Below are 27,060 nucleotides of genomic sequence, written 5' to 3' on the forward strand. Positions count from 1 at the left end.
ACCCAGGGGTCTACTTCAGGCACTCAAGGCTCAGAGTATCCCAGTAATTCCTGTCCCAGGGGAACAGAGTTCCTTTTATATCTGCCAAACATCATGCACGTTGGTGCATGACAAGGACAGTATTAAGTCCACAGCATTTAGTACTTCTTGCCATTTGGCTGCACTGGGTATGTAGAAACTAACATTGAGCATACTTCATTGGCTAAAGAGAAAAGTTCACATGGATATACATGTGATGCCCAGATTCTGAAAAGTCTTGGAGGGGCTGAGAAGTTTGGGGCGGGGGGGGGGGGGGGCATAAAACCAAGTTTTCTTTGAAATAAGGAAAAAAAAAGAAAGAAAAAGAAAAGAAAGCCAGAGAGTTCTAGAATAAAACTTCTACTAACATTTATAGTTCAAGAAATGTTTTACTTCCAGGCACATCACATTACCTTAGGTCAAATGTATAAAACTTTGAATTTTTAATAAGAAATACATTTAATGAGAGTATGTATTGCGATTGTTTTTACAGTTTGATTTTTTTTACTTCATAAATTACATCACCACTGTCATCTGATTGGTTTGCAAGCATCCAGCTTAGGTGCCATTTTTTAAGAACACAACAATAGCATGGAAGTACCTTGTGCTCATCTCTCTCCATTTTGTAGGCAAGAAGACAACCACTTTCACTCTAAACCTCAGGGTTATTTTAAATTACAGGTAATGAAAAAATCCAAAGTCTCTTGAATTCATCCATAGCAGTAGTGCTACATGAGTGTCAGGTCCACACATTTTGAAGAGTACCTCCTTTTTTGCATCTTTTTAGCTGACCTAAAAAGAGAAAAGATTGATTTAGACCTAAATCAGGGTCACTATGGTCAATTGTGTGATCATCAGACTGTAGGTTCCAAAATTTCTTGTTTAGATTGAGAATGAAGAACTGCCCTTGCTAATGTAGCTATCAATAAAACAACAGCCATACAAGTTTTGTTGGACTACTATAGGAAAGTGGGCTGATAAAAGATCAGATTAATCTATGTTCTCCAGAGAATAAGAATCAATAGCTCTCTATAGCTTCTTGGAGAGTCCCAATATATTAATCATAAATTTTTTAGGTTCAAGTAATAGAAACTCACTCCAACTAGCTGGACCAATATCTACTTAAGTTTCTCACAGATTTAAAACTATAGGAACCCAGATCTCAGAACCCAATATTACCAGGATTCTCTGCCTCTTCTCCACTATTTCTCTCTTTCTCCTGGTTCATTCTCAATCTCCACTCCTCACCCTGAGAATGAGACAGACTTAGAGCATTTTCTTCTTTTGCTTTATATTGCAAATAACCTTTGCTGTTTTAAAAAATAACCACTTTCCAGAGAAATTTATGGCTTCCCAACTTTGTAACTGCAGCCAAAATTAATTTTCCTTTCCTACCATCTACCTGCCAATATTGGCAAAGGATTTTATTGGTTCACCTTGAGTCATGACTCTCCTATTGGAAGCTTCAATGTGGCCTATGGTGTCAGGTAACAGGATAGTCCAAGCCTGACTCACATTCCCATCATGACTGCAAGAAAGTAGCTGGGAGGTGCTATCTCTTGGAGGCCAGATATATTGATTGAAAATATGTCCAGAACCACATGAAATTTAGGGAGAAAGATGATTTCTCAAAGAAAGGGACACTAAGCCAACAACTACAACAAATAGCATATCTATTGCCATTGGTTGTGTTTGGCTTTTTCCTTCATACAAATAAAATTGGATTTTTCAAAGTTTTTTTTTTAATTTTATTGTATTCTTTTGTTCCATGAGTATTTGGTTCAATTCCATCCTTGAGATTAGTGTATCTCTGGCTGATGTGTATAAAGCGTCAGGTGGCTAGAAAAAGGGCATTGTGAATTATATTCATTATGAGAATCAGAGCAAATAGGCATACCTCCCAAACAAGTACCATAGCATAGATGGAAACATGGAATGGTAAATGAAATATGGGCATGAAAATTGGGCTTTGCCTCTTATTAGGTGGTGACTTAAACAAGAGGCTTAATGTTTCTGAGATGCTTCCACAATATAAATGGTAGTAATAGCCATCTCACAGGATTTTTATCAGGGTATGGGGATACAAAGAAAATGTTTTGCATAGTACCAAAACACAGTGCTTAGGAGATATTGTTACTTTGTCCCTAATACCTATACACCCAATCTCCAAACTTTCTCACTCTGTGTTGTACAGCTTAAGTAGAAAGGTTTAAAGGAAACATTGATCAGTGATCCTTGAAACAGTTATCCTTGACACACATGACTTCCCAAGCATTCTGAGAAGCAATCAAGTGGAAAATCATGAGGAGGGTAAGACAAAACCAGATGGCCCTATGCATCTAGAAGATGTTGTTCCAGTAAAGATGGCCTGAGCACCAGAAGCACTTCAGCAACCTCTGAGCAGAGGGAAATGAGAACAGATATCATATTGTAAAGATTGCACAACTTAAGTGGCCCTCCCAAAGAGGACTTCACTGACCCCTCTGATTGAAAGAAGGCCTTCTTGATTATCTACTGCTCTATACCCAGGACCTGGAAGTGTCCCTTGCTAGTAACTGACACTCAATAAATATATTCTGAATAAAAGGAAGACAGGGGGAAAAGAAATGTTCTTGATTCAGGTCAGAAAACCAGCAGAGAAGCAAAATGAAATATAAAATGAAGACCATATTTTACAGGGAGTAGTTCAGCTGGTGAGTCATTGACTTGCTTTGCTGACAGTTTAATTTTTAAGGGTGAGTATGTAATAAAAGGCCAATTCTAGCCATGGAGGAAGTAATCAGTAGATATAATTTAAAAGCAAATTTATTAAAGTAATAGTTAAATTGCACAACTGTACCCAGCAAATGCTTATTTCAATTCCAAAAGAAAAAAAAAATAGTGTACCGTGTAGTTAGGAGAATTAAAGTCTCTCATCTCTAAGTAAAAAATTATCCCAAGATCACTTGCTTAGTTCCTGCTATGGGCAAGAGAGTATTTAGCTCTTATACCATGAAGTAATTATTATTGTGCCACCTTACATACGAAAAACTAAGACTCAAAGGTGGAAAATGATTAGTCTAAGCTCACATAACTGGCCCAAAGTCATCCAATTTAAATCCTAGACAATCTTCCTTTACGAAATGTAGAAACACCCTGCCTCTACGAAATATATTGTTCAAAAATCGCCAACAAATACATGAAAAAAATGTTCAACATCTTCAGCAATCTGTATATGGGGTAAAAATGGGAGTTCATAACCCACTTGAATCAAAGTGTGAAATATGATATATCAAGAACTATGTAATGTTTTGAACAACCAACAATAAAAAAAAAAACTATACTGAGATTTCATCTCATTGCACTAAGAATGGCAGCCATCAAGAATATGAATGATAATAAATGCTGGAGAGGATGTGGGGTAAAGGAATAATTTTACACTGCTGGAATGGTAAATTAGTACAACCTCTGTGAAAATCAGTATGGATTTTCCTGAAAAGACTAGGAATGGAAGTACCATATGACCTAGCTCTCCTACTCCTTGGTGTATATCATAAAGAATTAAAGTGAGCGTACCATAGTGATGCATGCATACCCATGTTTACAGCAACCCAATTCACAATAGCCAAGTCATGGAACCAGTCTAGGTGGCCAACAAAAGATGAATGGATAAAGCAAATGTGCTATATAAACACAATGGAATTTTATTCAGTCATAAAACAGAGTGAAATTATATCATTTGCAGGAAAATGGATGGAACTTGAGACCATGATGTTAAGTAAAATAAGGGAAACAAAAAGTCAAAGGTTGTATGTTTTCTCTCACATGTGGAAGCTAGAGAAGAAAAAGGAAAAGAAAGGTGTGTGGGGAGGGAATCTCATGAAAATAGAAGGGAAACCAGTAGAATAAAGGAAGGAGTGCAGAGGAAGGGAGGATCAAGGGAAAGAGGAGGTACTGAGGAGCAAAACTGACCAAATTATATTGTTATATTGTGTGCAGGCATAAATATGTAACAATGAATTCCACCGTTATATATAATTTTAATGCACCAAAAAATAAATTAGAAAAAAAAGAAATATTGTTCAAACTTATAAACCACCTTATTAAATATTAAGAATTTTATCAAGCTTCTCTATGTACTATTATTGAAAAGTTTCTCTTAAAATGAAATGCTTTCATTTTAATCCTGTTTCTAATGGAGTTCTATTATAACATTCAAAGTACATTTCATAGAACAGTAGGGCCCAGGGCATAATAGAAACATTTTTACTCAAATAGAACTCTTTAAAAAATCATGTTCCAGATAAAGTTAATGTATAATGATAAAATATTCATGTAAACCAAGCCACACAATTCAAACCAAGCACAGAAGTCATATTATGTCTGACAACAGTTCAACGTCTAAAACCAAAAACAAATGGCAAGACATCATTGCCTTAAAGTTACTCTTCTAACTCTGGATTTTTTTTTTCGGTCTCCTCACTGAAGCACAACTCAACTTATTTATTTCTAGAAGCCAGTAGCTTCTCCATATACAGGGGCAGAATTTAGAAACAGAGAATTTCAAAATTGAAGGAAACCTAATGAGAAAATTGATTTCTAGAAACATACAGCCAACAGCATCTGAAATATAACTCCTAGGAGTCCCCAGGCAACATGCCAGGTTTTCTCTTTATTTTATAAATCCATACAGTCATTGCATTTTAATGCCCAAAGCAAGTGGAAACTTCCGCTGCTTGATTTTGATGCATACTGAAGACGTGAATAGATGAAGTAACTTGTCCAGTACGGCACAGCTTGTTAGAAAGCCTTCTGTGTCTCTTGATAAGATTCACTTTTACCAACTGAAAACTATATTTCAAATAGCTCCATATAGTAGGCTACACTCACAAATTAGCAAACCATTATACATTCAGTAATGATTATCTTTTTATCAAATTGTTAAAATAAAATGTTATATAATTTTTAAAAATTATTTTTGTAGAAACATGAACCTTTACAATAAAAAAAATGTTTGGTGAATCTATAAATAAATAAATTGAAGTTAAGGGTAAGCAGTCTAGCTTGTACTTGCAAGATTCAACAGTAGAATTTAGAACAATCTACTTTATACCCAGACAGGATAAAAGAGACTGGGGCGGAGGATTCAGAGCTAAGATATTATTAGCAAAATATTTCTTTAATAGAAGTGTGCCAATTGGCACAGGATACACAGGGACCAATTTGGAATGGAAAAAGAGAAAGGATCAAAGTGCCATGGAAAGTAGGAGCAAATGAGAAGGAGCTGAGAGATGAATCCATGTAGCCTAACTCATTTTCCTGCCTTGGCAGGCTTTCAGGACCAGCAGAACACTGTTCTGTCAATGGATGTGTTCAGTAAGGGTTTAAAAAATAAAACACTTCTACAGCCCTGCCAAGCTACATTAAAAAAAAAATTAAAAACCACTGACAATACTCTCGGGGATGTGAGGTTCCAAGAGTCAGGAAAGCACAGCCCTGAGGTTTCTGCTTAGTACCTTCTTCCCTTTGCTGTATTTCCCACACAGCCCTTTCACACAGATACAACAGGGGGATCACAGAGTCAATTGATACGTTCTATGCCATGTTCCTTAGATGTTGAAAGCCTTTTTAAAAATCATTGGCATCATTTTTTATTATTTTAATCATTTGCAATTTCATATTGGAGTTTGACATAAGGCCATTTTCCATTTTTGTTGCCAGTAATAGAACTTGGTCAGCTGCCTCTCTCAACTAGTTCTGCACTATTTCTCCCCACTATCTAAAATGTGACCTAGTTTGGATGAGAGGAAAGAGTTCATAATCCTTAAGTACAGCTGCTGGGGTGAAGCTCTTTGCCAGACATGGGAAGCTCCTGACCCTCATGAAAACTCAGGATGGGTAGGTTAAATGTCTGGTCCTTAGAGAGAGTAGCAGAGTGTCGGAAATAGGGGGAGGTTTCTTAGGAGGTCAAATTAAAAGGAGAAGGCTGCATCTCCTGATCAGATCACCAGAATGGGAAGCCAAACACTGGACATGGGAATGACATTGGAGCCCTGCAAACCATTCACTTGACTTATGAATGTGAGTTAATCTCACTGAACCTTAATCCTAGTATCTAAATGTGAGATACAGATTAATATTTTTGAGACAATTGTTTGATAGGAAAATGTCAGACTGGTAAACTATAATCTGACATATGAAGATCAGTTATTACTGTTACTTGCTAAGCAAAATAATTTCCTTTAGGTACACACACAAGACAGAATAATTCCAGTTACTTCGTTACTTTAGTATATTTCTACTTCCCTACCTCACATAACTTATTCTGCTATTAGTGTGATACATTCAATCAGTCTGATTAGACGTGAAATGAATTTGTCTTTGGAGAAGATAATTGAAGCATGATGTCACTAGGACCAAGGGAACACATCATGAAACCTCCCACCATATTCCATTGGTAATAGAGTTTGGAACTGAAGTGGGGTGGAGGAGAAAATGGGAGAGTCCAAGTCATCGCCTTAGTATTGCAAGATCCACTTTAAAAGAGAAAATTTACATAAAATAGAAAATATTGTGTAATTTCATTTATATGAGGTACCTGGGATAATCAAATTCATAGAACAGAAAGTAGAATGGTGGTTGCCAGGAAATGAAGAATTATCATTGAATAGGTACAGAGTTTCAGTTTGGGATGATGAAAAATTCAAGAGATGATGGTTGCACCAGAATATGAATATACTCAATGCCAAAGAATTATATGCTTAAAATGGCCAAAATGATAAATTTTATTTGCACTACATGTTATCACAATTTTTAAAAAGAAAGGTTTACATCATATGATTTAGCCACTTCATATTGCATCACTGATTTGATTTTTTGTTAAAAATATTGATAAGTACACAGTACTTAGTGATATATATCAAGTCCTATGCTAAGTTACTAAGGAAAGGAAAATGGTTATTGATGAAGATCTTTTATTCCAAGTTATGTCTGAATTGGCATGTAGTTAGAAGCATAGGTAAAAAAAAATGTTTGGATTTATCAAATTGTCCATATTTTACTGAAACCTAGATTTACCACATCTAAGTACAATCTGTCCCCTTGAAAAAAGTGGAGACAATTTAATCACCTATAACTGAGTTCTAACTACTATAAAATTCATGGATGAAAAATAAAGTCATTAGTAGGATAAATAAAACAATTTGGGACCTAAAGCAAAAAGAATACTTATGCCACACTGCTTGTAGCCAAGATAAATACACGCACAAAAAACTATCATAAATCTAGTGAAAATTTTTGTATTCGCAGTAAAGAAAAAAGCCAAGGGTGTTTTGGGATATATAAAATGATAATCAACATGAAGCAAATTTAAAAACCAAATGCAAAAGCTTGTATTGTTATCACTGGAAATTAGAAGATAGATAAAACAAGGAAGTCATTCTTCCTGCTATTCAAAGAGCTATGACAATGTAATTGATGTCATTTATTTCAAAACAAGATAAATAACTGAACTGTATCTAATGAAATTACAGGTGTGGTGTCCTAATCGAAAGGAGTGAGGGGAGACAAAGGAAACTAATTCAGATAAAGTCAGTTCCTTTAAAAGGAGTCGCTCAGTGTTTCTAAAAGCAAACTCATTCTGCATCTGGCAATTATCACAGTAAATTTTGTGAAATACTATAAATCTCCAAATGTCCTTACTAAAGTCAGAGTGTTTTCTCCTGCAAGATACCCAGTTCATAAAAGTATAACTGGTTACTTCAATGTCAATGATTGCCTTAACATTTTTTTGTCTTTTTAATGAACAATACCTGCTGATATACCTGTATTAATTTAATCTCCAAAGGAGGCAACAAGTTGGAAGTTGTTTCATTCAATCCTCTAACGCTCCTTACCAAAGTCTGAAAGAAGAAATTGTATCTCTGAGCTCTTGGAGCTCGCACAGCATCTTGGAACATGCCAAGAATAACTCAGGCATGTCAAGGCTCACGGGACCTGCAAGCTTCGTAGCAGTCTCCTTGGGAGCACGTTGATTTCCTGAAATTCTTCACAGCACACACATCTCCACCTTCTAAATTCTCTTTCCCCTGTTCCCTTTTACCCCTACTCAACAAACATGGTAGCTTGGTCTCCAAGGAATAAAATTTCATTTCTTTCCTAATCTTTTTCCTCCAAGTTTATACCCTTTTCTGTTTTGTTATTAAGGTACCTATGCCAGTGCAAGTTCTCTGGTTGTTTCTTGTTTGTTATTTCACATTGGGAATTGAATTTATTGATCCAGTGACCACATGAAAAACCAGACAAAAAAGCAAAAGTTCCATTAGTTTTCTATTTACTTCTCATATAACTAGATATTGCTTTTTCTTCCATTAAGAACTTTAAGATGAAAAATCATATCATCTTATTTTTTATTTTACAAGAATAACATTATGTCTGAATTACTTTGTGTATACCTAATTATCTTAGTTTTCACAATGGCTTATTATTTCACTTGGTCAAAATTATATGCATGACATTATGTCTTAGGAGAGATACACAGGCTCTCACATAAACTGGCAAGAACACACATAAGCATGTATACATGCATGCTACTACACAGCCATCTTGGTTTTGAGTCTTTATCGTGCCCTCAGAAAATTCTAGTAGACTTTCCATAAACTGAATTCTAGTAACTTATGCTTAATAAAAGACAATATAAACATGCATGTGCAAAGTATTTTGAACTCACTGATGGGGCATTCTCAATCATCAACAAACATATTCTCTCTCAGCATTTGTTAAAATGTACAATAGTAGCAGATGCAACACACAAAACCTAAAGGAATGAGAATATTTTGCTCATGTAAAGAGTAAACAGATTTTTCAAATATATTATTTCTCAAAGAAATAACCTGGAATGTGAGAAATGACTTGAAAGGAGCACGACTATTAATACACTTTCTTTTTCAAACCAACCATATGTTCCACATTATGAATATGCAGATGGTCTCAATGCAGTTATTTTTCTCTAATTAAAACCATCAGGGTAAAATAATGCAGTAGTTTAGGAAGCTGATTCAGCTGGGTCTCTTTCTTCCCTTCCCTAAAAGTGCACCAAAGCCTCTACATGTTTATATAATTTGAGGATTCTTGCTGTTAAATGAAAAACAGACACAAGCAAAGCAGCAGGTAGCATTATTATTGTGTTCTTTATGGTAAATTCTGCACTTGATGAAGAAAAGGCATCTCGCAGATGGATTTCTCTTAGATAGTTTTGTACAGAACCCACCTTTGGCATTTCATAAGCAATCACCTCTCTGAATCCAGGATGCTTGCTGGGACTCTCCTTGATCCAACACTGATGTTGAAATCAAGTATATCAAGTTAATCTGTCAGCCTGTCTGCATGAACGGCAGCTGTAAACTGAGCACGTCAACTGGGACTGGCTAAGTTGCTCAAGATAGAGGTTTGAAATTCTCTTCTAAGATGTTATTCACTCCTCTTTGAGAACACATTGGGATCAACCATGGGTGATAGGTATTTGAATGATTACTCTATTTGTTCTTCATCTGCAAAAAAACTCCAACAAAATAATTTTGTTTCAGATTCTTTCTCTTTCACCTGTATACTTTCTATACTACTGACCTTTCAGCGACCATAGAACTATTTGATTTTTCAAGGCATTGTTGGATGGCAACCTGAGCTAGAGAAACTAGCCTTATGAAGGTTGGCCTTAGTTTAAGCTCACATAGTTACCTTTATTAATATCATTGTTCTAAAAAATACTTTTTCCCTAGGCATATACAGATATTAGGAAATGTGGTACTCAGTTTTAAAAGGAAAATTGAAGGGAAGCTACAGGAGAAGTAACATATAAGTGGTGAAGATGCCATTCTTTGTGCTATTTTAGAACCTAACTTTCTTTAATCTACCAAATTTGGATAACTAAACTCATCAATGCTACAGATTAGCCACCAAACATGTGGGCAGGGTGAACAAATATGCATTCACCTGGAAGGTGGTTTTCCATATGGGAATTTTGAGTCATTAAATGCTAAAGATTTTTTTATAAAAGTGAAATAATGATCTCTAAATGATCACAGTGAAAAAAAAACTTTTAAGACAACAGTAAGAAAGGAAAAATAACTATCAGAAGTAAAATTTTCAACAAATTTTACCTAACTATGGCATAAATATAACTCTAAATCTTGGGGAAAGACAAAAAACTGGATTTTTTTTTTTTGCCAGAAAGCAGACAGAAAATAAAAACTCTGCATAGTGAAGATTTCTTCCCCTTTTCTAATACATATGTGTTATGGTTTTGATACGAGATGTCCCCAAAAGCTCACGGTTGAGACAATGCAAAAATATTCAGAAGTAAAATGATTAGGTTATGAGCATTTTAACTTAACCAGTGGGTTAATCTTTGGGGTTTGTATTTTGTCCCTGGTTAGTAAAGCTCTCTCCCTCTGTTTCTTGGTTTCCTGAGCTGCCTTCCTTCACCAGGCCCCTTTCACCATGATGTTCTGCCTCACCTTGGGCTTGGAACATGCACTGAATCTCCAAAACTATGAGCCCCAAATCAACATTTTCTCCTCTAAGTTGTCCTTATCAAGTGTTTTGTTAACAGCAATGGAAAAGCTGACTAAAATAATATGCATCTGGACACTTTTCTAGTCTGAACTGAAATTATACATGGCATAAATTCTCATAATGTTCTCAGGGCAAATTAAAGCTACATACATTGTAAGATCTATTTGAAAAGGTCATGCTAATTGAGTCTTCAGAAGCATCTTCTGACCATTAGAGGATCTGCATCAAGTCCTAGGGGAGCTGCCACAGATCCAGCTGGGAAGAGAGAGGCCCAAGCCATCCTCAGATCTCTCCTAGTTTCTTGGTTACTGTTTGTGGGAGTTATTAAGCTTTCACTTCCAACACACCTTTCTACACCTTGTTCTGAGACTGGTGCTCTTCAGTCCACAGTTCTGCTTTGCCATCTGGGTCCTACTAGATTTTACCAGTAGGGGGTGAATGGAAGAGGGGAAGGCCAGAAGAAGAGGAGAGAATTTGCTCCTACTGGTCGGCCTCCTGGATATCTCTTTTCTCCTTGGGGCTTTGGCTTCTATCTAAGTCACCTAGAAATACTACCTTTGCCAACCAAATTAGTTCCTTCCAGTAGCAGAAGGTTGAAGTCTAACACTCACAGACCTGAGGTATCACCTGAGAGATTCTGGAACCAGTGTCTTCATTTCCCTTCTCAAGACCCATGTTCTCGTTGGCCAATACCCAAATTATCAGAGGTCTGTGTCCCAGCTTCTCAGGGTCTCTCTCTGAACTCAGAGACTCAAACTAAGTGGCATCCACACCTCAGAAGTCACTTCTTCAATATTCTCTGTTTAAGCCTGGGGATGTAGTTCAATGGTAGAGCATTTGCCTATTTTAAAATTTCTAAAAATCCTTAGAAAATTGGAACTCAAATCTTATAGCAATAAGTATTGCCTTCAATAATAATTTCCCCTCCTATTGCATCATCTCTCTTGGCCTCATTTAGGAGTGAAAAAAGGAATCAGAGAATGAAATCCCTTTGGGCAGCAAAGACTAACAGAAGGGCTATTAATGATTAACTTGAACTCCCTCAAGGAGAGAGCCCTTTAGTCAAGCATTCTTCACTAAAGACTGCAGAACAGAGATCCTCAAGTCGCCATTATTAAAAATTAAACTTACTTTACTCAGTAAATGGGAGAGAAAAAGCATCAAACACCTGCACCTTTTCTATTGTATGCTGGAATACAACTACCCTAACAGCCATTCAAAGTTCTGTCAATGTGCCTAAGTATTAGATCTTACCCTACACTTACTACTTATTGATCCCTTGCTATGCATCATGTCTCGGGTAAGGATTTTAACACAATTGTTCTTATTTAACCTCATATGTACTCCGAAATAGTATTGTTATGCCTGCATTACTTATCAAGGAACTGAGGCTCAGATTGGCTAAGGAACATGCATATGGCCGTGCATGATAGTAAATCTAGATAACACAACAAATTATTTGTCTTGATTTCTTCTAGAAACAAAAGCCAATTCTCCTAGGTGTTTTGTATCATTTCTAGAGACAGTTATTAAATTAATCTTTGGGACAATTGTTTACCTTGGAGTTGAATTAATAGACAACTAAGGGTTCCTTTCTTTGGGGTGGTATTTTGCCTAGATAAGTAGGAACCTCTTAGGGCATAACGTGACTAGATTAACCTCTATTCTTCCACTAGCTGCTAGATTCACACACCCAGAAGACAGCTCTTTTAAAAAAAATAAATTTTAACTAGCTGGGCATACACCTGTAATCATAGAGACCGAGGAGACTGAAGCAGAAGGTTCACAAGTTCAAGGCCAGCCTGGCCAAATAAATGAGACTTCATCTCAAAACAGAAATAAAAAGGACTGAGGATTTAGTTCAGTGGTAGAGAACCCACGGGTTCAATCTCCAGTACTGAAAAAAGATTAATTAAAAAATTCTTTTTATAAAAAAAGACTGCATTAGAGATTGCCAAGAACTAATTTAATCATTAAGTCCACTGTACTCTAAAGAACATCATGCATGAGATAAATTTAGACAAACGCTCTCCATTATGCAGATATTTTCAAGTATCTGGCTATCTGATGTTATGTAGACAGGCTTTCTGAATATTGGCATAATTTTTTTGGCTTTTATTTAGGTATTTGGCATTAGGCTTATGCTTTTCTATACAACTACTTGCCAGGCTCCTTAGCCATGCCACAACTTTCATGGCTTAAAAACAATACATAAACTTATATGTAAATTCCATTGCCTCTTACGCTTTTCTTGACTACTGCAGTTCCTCTGAATTAAGGATCCATAATTTTGTTTCTGTATGTAAATACATTAAACATTAAGGTAAACATATGGTTTGGGAGTTGCATCTACAAATAAGATGGAAAAAAACTAGAAATTTTTAATGGGTGCTGAATTATCTGGTTAAGAAAGGAGGTTGTCCACTTGGAAAAGAAATAGGGCAGCTTTACCTCTGCCGATTTCCAAAACCACAAATCTATTTAAAACCCCAAGTGGAAAAATCTACGTGCCCAATCCTGCACGATGAGTACGATTTGGAGTCTTTCTTTACTAAACACATATGCTTTAGAAATGTAAAGATAAAGGGGGAAAAAAAAACTGCAGAATTTCAGAACTCAGGAAAAATGCCCATGAAGGCTAGTCTTATTATGCAGACTGATGGCAAGTAACAGGATCATTAAAACCAGCTCATGCATGCAGAGCTGTTTCCCAAAGAGCTGTAAATAATATCAATCTGATGAAGCTCAGCATTAGGCTGAGTCAGCAACCACCCCTGCTCACTGTTCACCCATTAATTGTACATATTTGCACTTCTTTAACATCAGCAAACTTCACAGTCCAGAGTGGCTTTTTGAGATATGCAGCTCTATTCACACTTCAATAATACATTGAAGTTCCCTGTGGAAAAGTCCATGCTAAGTATTATCTGAAAGTTTTTTTTTTAATGCAGTGACTGTATTTCTAATCACTCCTCCATATACTCTACTCTGATTTATGAGAAAGATCATTAGTACTTTAATCTGTTAACCCTATACTGATAGCCTTACTAAAGAATTATTTCAGTGCTATTAATACCTCTCCTGCAGAAATACTTTCTTTGAGGTGGATATGCCTGTATAGCATCTTGGCCATATAACTAATACTCAATAATATGATGAAGAGCTTGTGTAGGAGGTTGTCGGTTGCAAGTGGGAAGAGTAAAAAGAGGGTTCCAGAATAACTACTAGTTTCAGTATAGCATTTGTTATGCTCCAAGTTCTGATCTAAGCACTTTAAATCTTTCTTCATTCAGTCTTTACAGCCCCCCTCGGAAGTAAGTCCTATTATTATCCTCATTTTATAGTCAGCATAACAGAAACAGAGGGTTAAAGTACCTTGCCCCAGTTCATACAACTGGGTAGTAAAGCTGTGATTCAAAACCAGGCATGGCTCTTAATTGTAATGTCATACGGCCTCTTGTTAAAAACAAGAATCTTTGGAAAGGTTATTACAGTGGAACCAAAAAGATGGATAACTAGCCTTCCAGTAAAGACTGTAATCCAGCAGGAAGCAAAAAGGAAATGCTTTTTAAACCTGCCCCCCACTATCTTATGTGATAGAGATAGATGAAGAGATAAATACATAAATTAAAACCTTCATAAATTCAAGGAAAACCACATCAGAAAAACATTACATTTGTGAAATAGATTTTTTAAAGAAAAAAAGTTTATCTTTCTAATCATGAAATTATATGCCAACTGAGATATAAGGCCTCAAAAATAATTTTTAAAACTGGGAGGAATTTAATACAGAACTGCATGAGCGGGATGGATAGCTCTTAAGTCCTACCTACTCAAAACTTCAGGTGACTTATTTTTCATTGTCTACCAGCCATTTCTACCTCCATCTTTGCATGTAATAAGAACCTGGCAATAAGACTTTTTCTATATATTATGTGATAGTCAATTCAGCCAATGGCTGGGAACCTCTTATATGGATATGTGTCTGATACTGTGAATATGATATGTTTCCAGCTTTTTCCCCAGGGTTAGCAACTGGAAAGGAAAGAGAGACACACAGTCTAACACTAAAATCAAGTGACCTTTGGTAATTGCCAGTCTATAATAGGAAAAAGGGGGAGAGCCAAGAGGGACCTCTGGAAAACGTCATGGAGGAGTTGAGATGTGAGATGTTAGGTAAGCTGTAGCATATCAGTAGGAAGAAATGCAGGAGGAGGGCAGCTGGAGGGCATGAGTGAACAGCACCCAAGACATGTGGATCCGGGGAGTAGGAAGAGATCAGCCTAGGTCTCCAAGACGTTGGAGAGACAGGTGGGTAAATTAAATTCTAAAGAAGGTAGGGATGGAGCTCATTGGTAGAGCACTTTCCTAGCATGTGTAAGGCCTTGGTTTCAATCCCCAGCACAGCAAGAAAATAATAATAATAATACCACCGAAGAGATAACCTAGGTATAGGCTACAAGAACTCAAATCCTTACTTAACAAAGCTGGCTTTTTATTCCCAAACACCAAACAGAAAGACCAAGGCATAAAAGCACCTGATTCTTTTCAACTACCCAACTCCTTTTTGAAAGTGAGAAAGATTTAATAATAACAACATCAATAACCATACACTTCTTTTTTTACTGATTCCACTTAATTTTTTTTGGGGGGGGGATGATGCAATAGGCCAAGAGTCAATAGAACCACATTATAGCAGTAGTTAAACTGTTCACAACGTGTGCTTGGGCCAATTTGGTACACAGTTTCCTTAGCAATAATGCAAGGCAGCCAGTGGAATGAGCCTGCTGAGCAGCACCAGTTCTGCAGAGCCCTGTCTCACCCCCTTTATGCATAAATGGGCTTCTGCATTTAATACAGAACTGTATAAGTGGGAACTGTATTCTGCAGAACTCTCACCTGAAGAAAATAGTCTAAGCTTCAAAATCCATTTGAGAAACACCTTACTGCATCACTTCCTGTGTTCCTTTAGCTTTTACATTCTATAAATCCATGCTCATTTTAAAGATACATTTCTCATTAAAACATGCACCATGTATATATGCTCATGTGCTTTTAAGAATGCATTTGATAAGGCCTGACATGAGTTCCAATTTTTTGTTTTGTTTTGTTTTTGTCTAACAAACAATGTAGTATATTTTCTTGTATTTGCTTATGGGCATGTAGGAAAGCAAATAAAGGAACACTATGTAAATTCAGAACATGGTTACTGGTATAAAATAACAGAACTTTCTATAGAAAGTGACTTTACTGATTTAGTTATTATCCCAGCTATTCTCGATATCCTGGAAAATACAGGAGAATATCCAGGCCACTGGGTACCAAGTTTACCAAATCCTCCGTCTTGCTCCATTAGTCCTCAACGGCTCAGAGTACCTTTCCGCAGGAAATTGCCTAGTCAGCAAAATTGCCTGCATACAAAGATATATGTAAACATTAACTGACCAAGGATGAATGATTCTTCTTGACCTCCTGAGCATTTTACTTGGGCAAGGTCTAAAGGAAAGGGTAACATTCCAGCCAGCAGTAGGTCTGAAATGAATGTCCATGTTCTTGACTTCCAGAAGACAATTTGGCTGTGGTCAAGAAAGAGAGGTATAGATCTCTTCTTGTACAACGATAAACCTTACACAAAACTGGAAATCTAAAGATAAATTTTAAAATTCTCCCTCTCCTCTACACCATTTTAACTCCCTACAACTATACTTTCTTTTTTTCCCTTTTTTTATTGTTGGTTGTTCAAAACATTACATAGTTCTTGACATATCATATTTCACATTTTGATTCAAGTGGGTTATGAACTCCCATTTTTACCCCGTATACAGATTGCTGTATCACATCAGTTACACTTCCATTGATTTACACATTGCCATTCTAGTGTCTGTTGTATTCTGCTGCCTTTCCTATCCTCTACTATCCCCCCTCCCCTCCCCTCCCCTCCCCTCTTCTCTCTCTACCCCCTCTACTGTAAATCATTTCTTCCACTTGTATTATTCTTCCCTTACCCCTCACTTCCTCTTGTATGTAATTTTGTATAACCCTGAGGATCACCTTCCATTTCCATGCAATTTCCCTTCTCTCTCCCTTTCCCTCTTTCTCAGCACCCAGTGCCTTTGTGCTTCTGACCATCTCTCAAGTCCTCTCCCAGCAGCTGAGATGACATGCTCAAGCCCATTTTAGAAGTGTAAATTGCTCTGTTATCTTTATACACCTCCCTCTTCTCCGGGTGAGGTCTACCTTGAGTGACATCGATTTGTTTAGGAATGTTCTCTGCTCTCTTTCACACAGGAAATATGGCAGCTTGTCCACCATCTTTCAAGGAAGGAATCAACGTGACTAAGACATAATCATGAGAGAGGGTCTGCCAACTGGTTCTGCCCACCAGTTCAGACCAGAATCTTAATAGCAATAGCCAGGAAGTCTCTCATAAAATCTGTAGATTTTCCTTCCCTTGAACTTAGTAAGAAAAGTAGCATTGATTAGTCTAAAAAGATCGAAACTAAACTAGAATTTAAATATACTTTGTTTTACTATATAGTTGACTTAGGCATAAGTGCATTTAGCAGAGTATAAATGCACAGTTGGGGTTCTTATGTAGCATTCCAGTTTCTCATCACTAAAGGTCACTAAAAACCTTTTGTCAGCTTTAGCTGAGAAAATGATTTCTGTTCTGATTTGGTGTGGATTCATATTTACCTTGTATTGCCTCATCTTGCAGATCTTCCACACAATGTCACCTACTCCTTTTCTATGCCAGTCTTCTATGGGAATGAGCACATTCTTATATCTACCCATATTCTTGGGCATAGTCTCTATATTTACTCAAAGCTCAAATTTTAATAGCAGTATTTTGACAAGTCTTATTGCTAGGAAGCTTTTGTTTACCTCCAGTATACAATCCTTAAGTTACTATTTTCCCTAAGAATCTTGTGTGCAAGATTACAGGATCACACATGCCTGCAGTCTCCCAACCACTCTTCCTCACTTCCTATGAGTTCATCCTAATCAACAGTACCACTGCACAGAGGTGGTGGTGGGAATTGCAGTCCATTTTTTTTTTTTTTATAAGAGTAGAAACTTTCAGTGTCAAGAAATACTTAAAAAAAAAAAAAAAAGGACTCTTCTCTAGAGTAGAAATACTAAAGCTATAGAAGTTCTATTGTGATGTTATCAAATCTCACTAGGCTACTATTTAACATGTACCCCTGAAATCCTAATTTCATATACAGTTGCCTCCTTAAAATTTCACTTGAATACTTAAAAGCCACTCAAAATGACATTTCAAACAGAAGATTCTTAAATTTCACCTCATTCCTCAAGACTAGCTTCTGCTGCAGTTTGCCTCAGTTCAGTAAAATAGCAGAGACAGTCAATCAGTGGCTGAAAGAAAAGACATTGAAGATAGGTTTCTCCCTTTACCACATTCCTCATTCAATCCATTAATAAGAGTTGTAGAATCAACTTCCAAAATATTTCCCACCTGACTCCTTTCTCTTGTTTTTTTCAGCAACCACTGAAGTTCCAGATACCATCTCCTCAGCCAGGTCTGTGCGATGACCTCCCAACTCTTCTCCCTACTCCTGTCTCTATACCAACTACAGATCAAAACAGCATACTGCTTGTATAATTTTGTATAATATGAATCATATCACTTTACTACTCTGGGTACAACCCTTCCCATAGCACTTAGAATAAATTGATTATTACCCATAAACCCTATGTAATCTTACCTCTTCCTCTTTCCCCTGCTCAATTTTTTCTCAAGCTCTAAATACAAGTGGAAAATAACCTCTTCTCTGCCCTGTCCCATAGCACTTTGGATAGGTGACATTTTCTCATTCTTTAAGCTTCAGTTTAACTGTCACCATTTCCTTGCCCTATCATCTAAAGTGACCTGGTCACACTTGGTGACATTACCCCAGTGTTCCCTTCACTGCTTTTTCGTCGTCTGTTTGATATTTGTTCTTTTGGTTTTCAGCCTGTCGTCCACATCTAGAATAAAAGCTCCATGAAGACAGAACCTCGCCTGATTCGTGTACCACTCCAGCACTCAACACGGAGCAATGCCAGCCACAGGGTGGACTCTAATAAATATTGACAATATTGATAAATATTGGAATTGGCTCCGCCTCTTCCTGGATACCTTTCTAAAGTTACTTACTCTCCATTGCCTTGGTTTCTCCATCTATAAAATGAGGGAAATAGTACTATGTCTCTCATCTGGGTTATTTTGAAGGATAACTAAAATAACATGTAAAACACTCACAGACAAACTTAAGAATTTATTACTGTTATTTAAAAAAATCAGTGAGCCACATCATGTAAGCTTCATTACCAAGTAGTCACTATCAGGTAACAAATGAAATTCATAGGGGCTTTATCAACCAACCATAAAATTCTAACAAAGGGCATATTTGAATTCATAGCAAATGGTGTGTGAAATACATGTAGTTAGGGAGCCGTGTGGGTCCCATCAAACTCTTCTTCAGGACTTACTTCTCTCTCTCTAAGCACAGAGTTGAAACTAAATGAATACAGTGTTTGCTTGCAACTGTGGCCGTTTAATCACTCAGCCAAAGTGAAATTAAAATGGAAGCACAGAAATATCTAAGTTGTAAAGTTACATGAGATTCAGACAGCCTATGAAAAAGTATATTTGTCCCCATGAAGAGTAGCAGGGTACAGGGACTGGGGATAGGACATTTTCATTTAGACTGATTCATTCATTGAATCTCTCCTAGCTAGGGGCTAAGGAAGCCTAAGACATTGGGGCCAACTGAGTACACTGAGAATAAAAGAAAACCCTGTTCTAGAGGATCCTAATCATGGAGGGAAGGTGCTCTGTAAATCAAGTAACCAATGACCACACCAGGAGTCAAGCAAAAGCTCTGGAGGTTGCATGACCAAGATGATCATTAACTAGAGTAGGTAGGAGGCCAGTCCAGAAGGCTTCCTGAACTCCTCATTGACTCTGACCCGGAGGCTAATCTTGTGGTCAGGAGCACTTCCAGAAGATCAGGAGATCTCTGAAACTAATCTGGAGTTTTGGCTCTGTTGGAGGTACACCTAAGCTGGCCCTGAAAAATTCAAACCTCAAAGAAACTCAAACCGAATGTGTTATATTCCAACTTGTAAGCTGACCCTGGGGCCATCTGTGCTTCTCGGAAGTTCTCTAAATTGGAGCTCTAGAGCCAGGATAAACCACTAGGTTTTCTTGGAAGGCCCACTACCCCCGCAATCACCTTTTATCTGCCTGCAGAAATTTTATGCTTTGCTCAAAGACCAGTCTAAATCTTCTCCCCCCAAAATTCCCTTCAAGCCTCCAATCTGGGTTCATCTTCTTCTATCAACCACACCCTGCCCCAATTCATTGGTTTTTAAAGTCACAAAATCCATCATATTTGTGTTTTGTTTAGTTTTGCTTTTATTCTGCTTTCTCTTCAATGCATTGCTCAGAGTGGGTGCTCCACCACCCACTGAAACCAAAGCCCTAAAAGTGAAATGAATATGGTATTTGAAATGGAGCAGGCCTAGTAATTGGGAGAAAGGAAGAATGTGGGCAGAACACAAGTACATACAGTGTGACTAGGTAACCTAGGGAAGGATTTTGCCCAAACTCTGGCATCCTAATCTGCCTATAATTCTTTCCACGGGGCACTTGACTGACTGGACACAAGTGTGGCTTAACTGCCATTCTCTTTGAAAAAGCAAGTATTATTTGGTGACTCATTCTTAGAGGGCATGAAGATATTTTCAAAAAAAAAAAAAGGTCAGATGCTAAGGAGAACACAAATGGAGCAGGGAGTCAATAAAACATTTGCCCTTTATCCGCTGAATAACTTTAGAAACCATCTCCCTTCACGCTCAGATCCTTAGCATCTGTACTGAAAAACAGAGATAATGAAGTTTTCTTCAGAGGTCTAAGTGAGGATACAGATGAGTTTTATGAGAAAGTGCCTGGGGTAACAGGAACTCAAATTTGGGTCTCTGCTCCCCTCGCCACCGCATTTAGCTGTTTTTTGTTCACTGACTCAGATACTTATTACACGCCTGCCACACACTGAGCACTATGAGCATAACAGGAGATAAAAAAAAAAAAAAACAATGGTGTCTGTATTCCTTGTTGATATGATGTATATCTAGCAAATAATAGCATGATTAAATAATCTGTGCTGTGACACACTGTGAAGGAAGAACTGTAGGAGACTCAAAGAGTGAATAACAGAGAGCTTGCTCTAGTCTTCTGAGGTTGGTTAGGAAGAACTTGGAATGGGAATACACGAATGTGGGAAGAAGACATTTTGGAACATAATGCTATTCTTCCTGGGTCATTGTTGTTCTGCCAAAGGGGGAAATATAGGGCTGCAGTATATTCAGGGGAAGAAACAGGAATGGGTATGAGAATAATAAGCAAAGTCTCTAAATTACAAAGGGAAGATGAGATATGGCTGTTGGGTCTTGTTCCAGTGCAGTCCTGAAATGACCAAAAAAAAAAAAAAAAAAAACAAAAACAAAAAAAAAACAGCTATTGAGGTGAAATCCTATCTTTGAAGTGCTAATCAATAGTTTTTTTTCCCCTAAATCTTCCCTCTTGTCCTTCCAGGGCTTCTTACCTCCTCCCTCAACCTCACCCCAGTTCCTAGGAATCTTAAAATCTTTGCCTTAAGGGAAGATTACATTATAACAAAAAGCAAAGGAAAGGAAGAATCTTCTTAGATATTATTTTCAAAGACTTACGCCTTTAGGTGCAGGAAGCACTTTTGACATAGACAAATGTTTAGGAGCTTCTCAAATCAGGAAGACCATGGAAGGCAGAGTCATACACAATGCCTTTGCCTCTACTTCAGACACAGAAAATATCCCACTGTCTGGGGACAAAGAAAAAGACAAAACAATTAGGGTATGAACAGTGGTGAATCTCCAGGGACCTCTTTTGTCCCTAAGTGTGGCCAACTTTGAAAAAGGTGTGGAAAAAAAAAAAAAAAAAAAGAATCTCCCCCTTATGGGAGCCTCAGGGGTAATTTCCACCTGAATGACTGGCCCAAGTCCTCACAGTGAGTCTTTAATGCCCTCTGGGAGAGGCCTGATGGGGCCTGTGCTTCCACACTGTGCCTGGCAGCAGGAACAGAGCTACTGGAGCCAACAGGGCTAGCCTAGCCCAAAGGGGCATCAAGGTAACAAGTTATACAAGCAAATGACCAAGTCCCAACAGGATGATAGACACCTCAAAGCTTCCCATTTAGGGACTTGTACAGGCAACATTTAGGAACCACCATGACATTGAAGACCCTGAACTCATGGAAATCAAATAATACCACCTCCATGGAATAGGGCTTAGAGATAAAAATTGGTTTTTGTATGAAAATGAAAAGTTATGTTCTCAGACCTTTGTTTGTGAACTGAGATTCGTATCCAATGCACCTGATTGCTACCAGTTCTTAGATGTCGGATTTTGCTTTGCTGCAGCCACAGCTGTTCCTGTACTTCTTTATTCCAGGTTTAAACTTCTGCACTTATGTTAAAGCGCCAGTATCACTGCAGACCTTTTTTATTTTTTTTCAAAGGGAAGTCAAATCGTTACACATTTCACTGTTATTATTGTGAACCTAAGCATCCTGCTGTGAAGTGGCCTCCATTCCATAGGCTGCAAAGAAGATTAAAAGGACAGCAATTATGATCTTCCTCAGATGCAGGAACTGAGCTCCAGCCGCAGCAACTGAAATCTGTATATCCTGGTGCTGGCCAGGCTTTTAGCAGTTCTGCCTGGAGTCTCTCTTTGAAGTGTGTCCAAATGGGACTTTAAATCACAAACGCTCCCTGCTCACGCTCTCTCCTCTAGGACCAGGAAACATGCTCTTGTTTAATGGTGTCTCATCTAAGGTGGTTTTTTAGCTTTTAAATAACAGAGATTACTCCCACTTCAAAGCTAGTTGTTCCTTGACAAAGGGTAACACAGATTCTTGGGGAAAAGATCGAAAGAATGAAAATTCTGAGTCTTCGAGTTCCCTCTGGAGTTCCCTATTTTAGGTCACTTTCACCAATTAGCCCCCAAAGATCCTTGCTGACAGTAATTTACAGATGAAAATCCAAACCAAATGAGCCCCAGCTGTGGGGCAAAGGCTTCCATGGTAAAGCCCGGAACAGATTAGGACTTGGCTCAAAAAGTATACTAAGTATGGGAATTGAGCTAAGGAACCTCAAGGATGTTTAGGCTCCAGGGAATAAGTTCTGAGTCACCGAAGCAGTTTACTGTCTTGCTGTCCTCCCCCACCCGCCCTGATCCTGTGCTCTGGCTTCAGTCTTTTGCATGCTCCATTGAATCCCTTGGCCTTCAAAACTGAGCGTGGGTTTAAAAGTTGAAACTAACTCCAGTGTTTGTTTTTACCAACCCCCTGCCATCTGGATGGGTACATCACTTTGTTCTTATGAAAAGGAAGAGAGGGAAAGTCACAGAAAGAACTTGGAAGGAAAATTCAAATAAATAGATTAACTTCATAAATGGAGAGTACTTTCAGGGTATGTCCTAAGTGGGGTTGTGCATTGTTTTGAAAAATCTGAATTCTCATAGATAGAATGCTACATTTTGTGTGCTTTTTAAGAATGACTGGTTAGTCTCATCGCGATTTAGCTTTTTGTCACTTAGGAGAATCGTGTTCTTCAGATGATTTTGCCAGAACTTAATATTCACAGAAATGATATTATGCTCAAGGTCCCTGAGAACAAGTAAAAGAATCTCCTTAACTATCGAAGTGACCACAAGGTACTTGCAGAACCTACAGAAAATTAGATAGAAGGGTTTTAAAAATCAAATAGTCACAGGGCTTTTATCTTGCCTATGTTAATTTGCTAGGGCAGCCATAACAAAATACTACAGACCAGATGACTTAAACAACAGAAATTTATTGTTTCAGAGTTCTAGAGCCTAAAGTCCAAGATCCAAGTATCCACAAGTTTGGTTTCTCCTCAGGTCTTTCTGCTTAGATTATATAGATGGTCATCTTCTCCCAGTGTCCTCATGTGGTCATCCTCTGAATGCACATTCTTGGTGTCCCTCTGTGTCTCCCAGTTTTACCTTCTGATAAGGACACCAGTTAGACTGGTACCCATCCACCCTAATGGCCTCATTTTAACTTACTCACCTCTTTAACTTACCTTCAAACATAATCATATTTTGAGATAAAAGAGGGACACAATTTGGGTCATAACATTGTCTTCCATTTATATTTAATCCTGCTGAATACTATAGCCAGAATCCTGTAGGTAACAATATCCATATAATTAATAATCACAATTTTTAATGAATATGTTCTGCCTTGACAAGATTTTAAGTTTAATCTATCTTTGCTCTTCCCTCTAACCATAATCAAAAAAACATAAAACTCTCCTACTTGGAAGTCTTCCATTGTGAACTAAAACTTTGTGCCCCGACCCCAATACATACACAGAGACCCTCACACAGCTCCCTACCTATATTTGTGGTTGTAGATAGGTAGTAATTAAGGCTAAAGAACCGGGAGGGGAGTATGGTATGGTGGGTGTGGTGGGGCTCTGTGTCTCTCAACCAATAGGCTCTGTCTCCCTCTGGTGTAAGAACCAGAATTAGGGAATCTCTGGTATAAGCAGCTGGGGAGGAGTGAATGGGGAAGGAAGAACACTTGGAGTCTTTGCTGTCCTTCTTCCTCCACCATCTCTCCAGAATTCTCTCCACTGCGAAGAAGTGGAGATTCCTGCCTTTGGTTTCTGCAAATAATAAAACATGCTGTGACTTTTGTACATTCCATCCAATGAAATAGATTGAGAATTTATATAAGTAAATCTTTTGAACCAGATACTTCGTCAAGCACTAAATGTGATATAGCTCTGATTTCAAAGAGCTCTCAGTCTTGGTGGGGTGGGACCCCATAATGATAACTAACTACAATATAAGGAAGAACAGGATTAGTGTGACAAGAGATCAAAAGAAATTCTAAGTATACATAAAAGGAGAGATCATCTCTTGTGGAGGCTATCAGAAAAAGGTTCACAGAAAATCTGGAAATAGACTTTGATAAATGTATAAGATTTTGATACAGAGGTTGGGAAAACCAATGAATATTTCATGAGACAAGAAAAAAAAATCACACTGAAGGTAGTACAAGTAGGAAAATATGACTCGGAAGCATATTCTATGTAGTCTGAATATCAATTCGTTTTAATTTGAGGTTTTTAGGAAAGATGTTAGACTGTCTTGATTTTATTTTATAGAGATTAATCTATCAGAAATATATTCAGTGGGTTGGAATTGGAGTCCGGAGAAAGGGATGCTGGATTAGAAGTAATAATAGCAGCTTCAGCAGAACTAATAAAGGGCAAAAAATGGGAAGAAGAATAGAGGACTTTGTAGAAGAAGGGGAGCTTCAAGGGCTAGCAGATAGTTGTCAAAGATGGCCCCAGTTGATCTCTTTCCTCCTTGGACAACTTGCTGTTCCTTACTCCAAGAGATGCTATAAGTTTCTCCTTGCTTTGAATATAGGCTGGTCTTCAGACTTGCTTTGGCAAGTAAATTGTAAGAACAGTGACATTTTAGACTTTTTAAGTGATCTCCTTCTGAACCCTTCTGTGATGAGGTGAAGAAATCTAGGCCAGGCTACTGAGGGGTTATCATTGGATGGAGAGAGGCCCTGAGGAGGAGAAACAATCCTGGAGGCCTCTCTGCTGAGTGAAGATCCCAGGTGGGACCAGCAAAATAACTGCCTTTCTGATCTTCATTCCATTCAGAGGACTGTGAGAAATTATAAACCATTGTAAGTTTTGGAGGGTTTGCTATTCATCAATAGACAGAGAGCCAAGATAAATGGAAAAAGATGATGCTAAAACTACGTGATAAGCAACCACTATGGAAAGCATTGTGGAGATTCCTCAGAAAACTTGAAATGGCACCACCATTTGACATAGTTATCCCACTCCTCAGCATATACCTAAATCTGCATACTATAAAATCTGCATTCTATAGTGATGCAGCCACATCAATGGTTATAGCAGCTCAATTCACAATAGGTAAGCTATGGAACCAGCCTAGGTGCCCTTCAACAGTTGAATGGATAAAGAAAATGTGGTACATATAAACAATGGAATACTACCCAGCCACAAAGAAAATAAAATTATGGCCATTGACAGTAACTGGATGGAACTGGAGACTAAGTGAAATAAGCCAATCCAAAAAATCAAAGGCCGAATGTTCCAAGACAACATTATTATAACATCCACATATCTAATATGTGGATGCTAACACCCAATAAGGGGATGGTGGAAGGAAGAATAGAAGTTCACTGGATTAGATAAAGGGGAATGAGGGAAGGGAGGGAGGATGAGAATGGGAAAGACAGTAGAATGAATCAGACATAACATTCCTATGTTCATGTACAACCAACCAGTGTAACTCCATATCATGTACAACCACAAGAATGGGAAGTTATACTCCTGTGTGTATAATATGTCAAAATACACTCCACCCTCATGTATATCTAAAAAGAACAAATTTTTAAAACTACATAAGATTTCATAAAAGCATTCACATAAAATATTAAAAATTTTTATATTTTAAATGACAAAGACCACTCAAGCAGAAGAAGTATATAAATGATTCCTTCTAAGCATAAGTCACAAAATAAACAAGGATGAGATGTCACTATAATTGGGAAAAATCAAACCTTTGAATTGCATATTATAAACCCGACCTTAAGACTGGCTTAATAAAAGGTGGTTTTGTGAAATCATAGAAAGGGCTCCTCAGGAGCCAACATGGGCTTATCTAATAGAACAATACCAGACTGATTTCTTTTTCTTTTTTGGTTAAAATTAAAGACTAAAAATCAGCATAATCCTATAGAAATAATACAGTTGGGTTTCAGCAAGGCATTTGAAAAATTATTCAGTGACAATTTTGTGGGCAAGATTAAGAAATAGCTGGCTTAAGTAGATCCTGTTACTGTGGGAAGGAAAGTTTGTAATAGTTTGACACAGGTCTTTCCTGTCCAGTACTATATTTTATCAATACCTTAACTATTTTTATAATTGTCAGTTTTCTAGACAATGAAAAGCTATAAGGGTTACTGAAATACTGGACTGAGATCTTGATATAAATAAGAGATCCAAATTAAAAGGTATAATTTAATCCAAAAAGTCATACATATAGGTTTAAATAAAAGAATTGAGCAGATTTTGTTTAAGTAGGACTTGTGTAAAAAAAAAAAATGAAACAAAAATAGTTTGTGGTTTGGCCAACAGTGGGCTCAATATGAGTCATGTATCGTTTAACCCTGGGAATTATTAATCTCTTTGACTACACTGGTGAATGTGTGAGTTCAGACAAAGGGAAATGATGGTCCCCCACCCTTAATGAGCTGTTGGTCTAAGTGTATCTGGAATATCATGTTTAATTTTGAGAAAAGGGGGAAATCAAGGTAGCAGAGATGCTGCAGGCCACGTGTTATGCAAAATGGTGAAAAAACT

At 37.5% G+C, this 27,060-nt stretch overlaps 1 long non-coding RNA gene across 1 annotated transcript in view; it reads right to left on the reverse strand.

Moving 5' to 3' along the window:
- Positions 1-439: 439 nt before the first annotated feature.
- The window catches only part of LOC308654230, a 35,228-nt gene continuing 8,607 nt past the window's right edge, over positions 440-27,060 (reverse strand). Inside the window, exon 2 of the long non-coding RNA XR_014023201.1 lies at positions 440-810. This is a non-coding gene — a long non-coding RNA (uncharacterized lncRNA). The remainder of the gene's footprint in view (positions 811-27,060) is intronic.

This window comes from Spermophilus citellus (genome assembly GCF_964194105.1).
Source record: "Spermophilus citellus genome assembly, chromosome: 8".
Classification (NCBI taxonomy): Eukaryota; Metazoa; Chordata; class Mammalia; order Rodentia; family Sciuridae; genus Spermophilus; species Spermophilus citellus.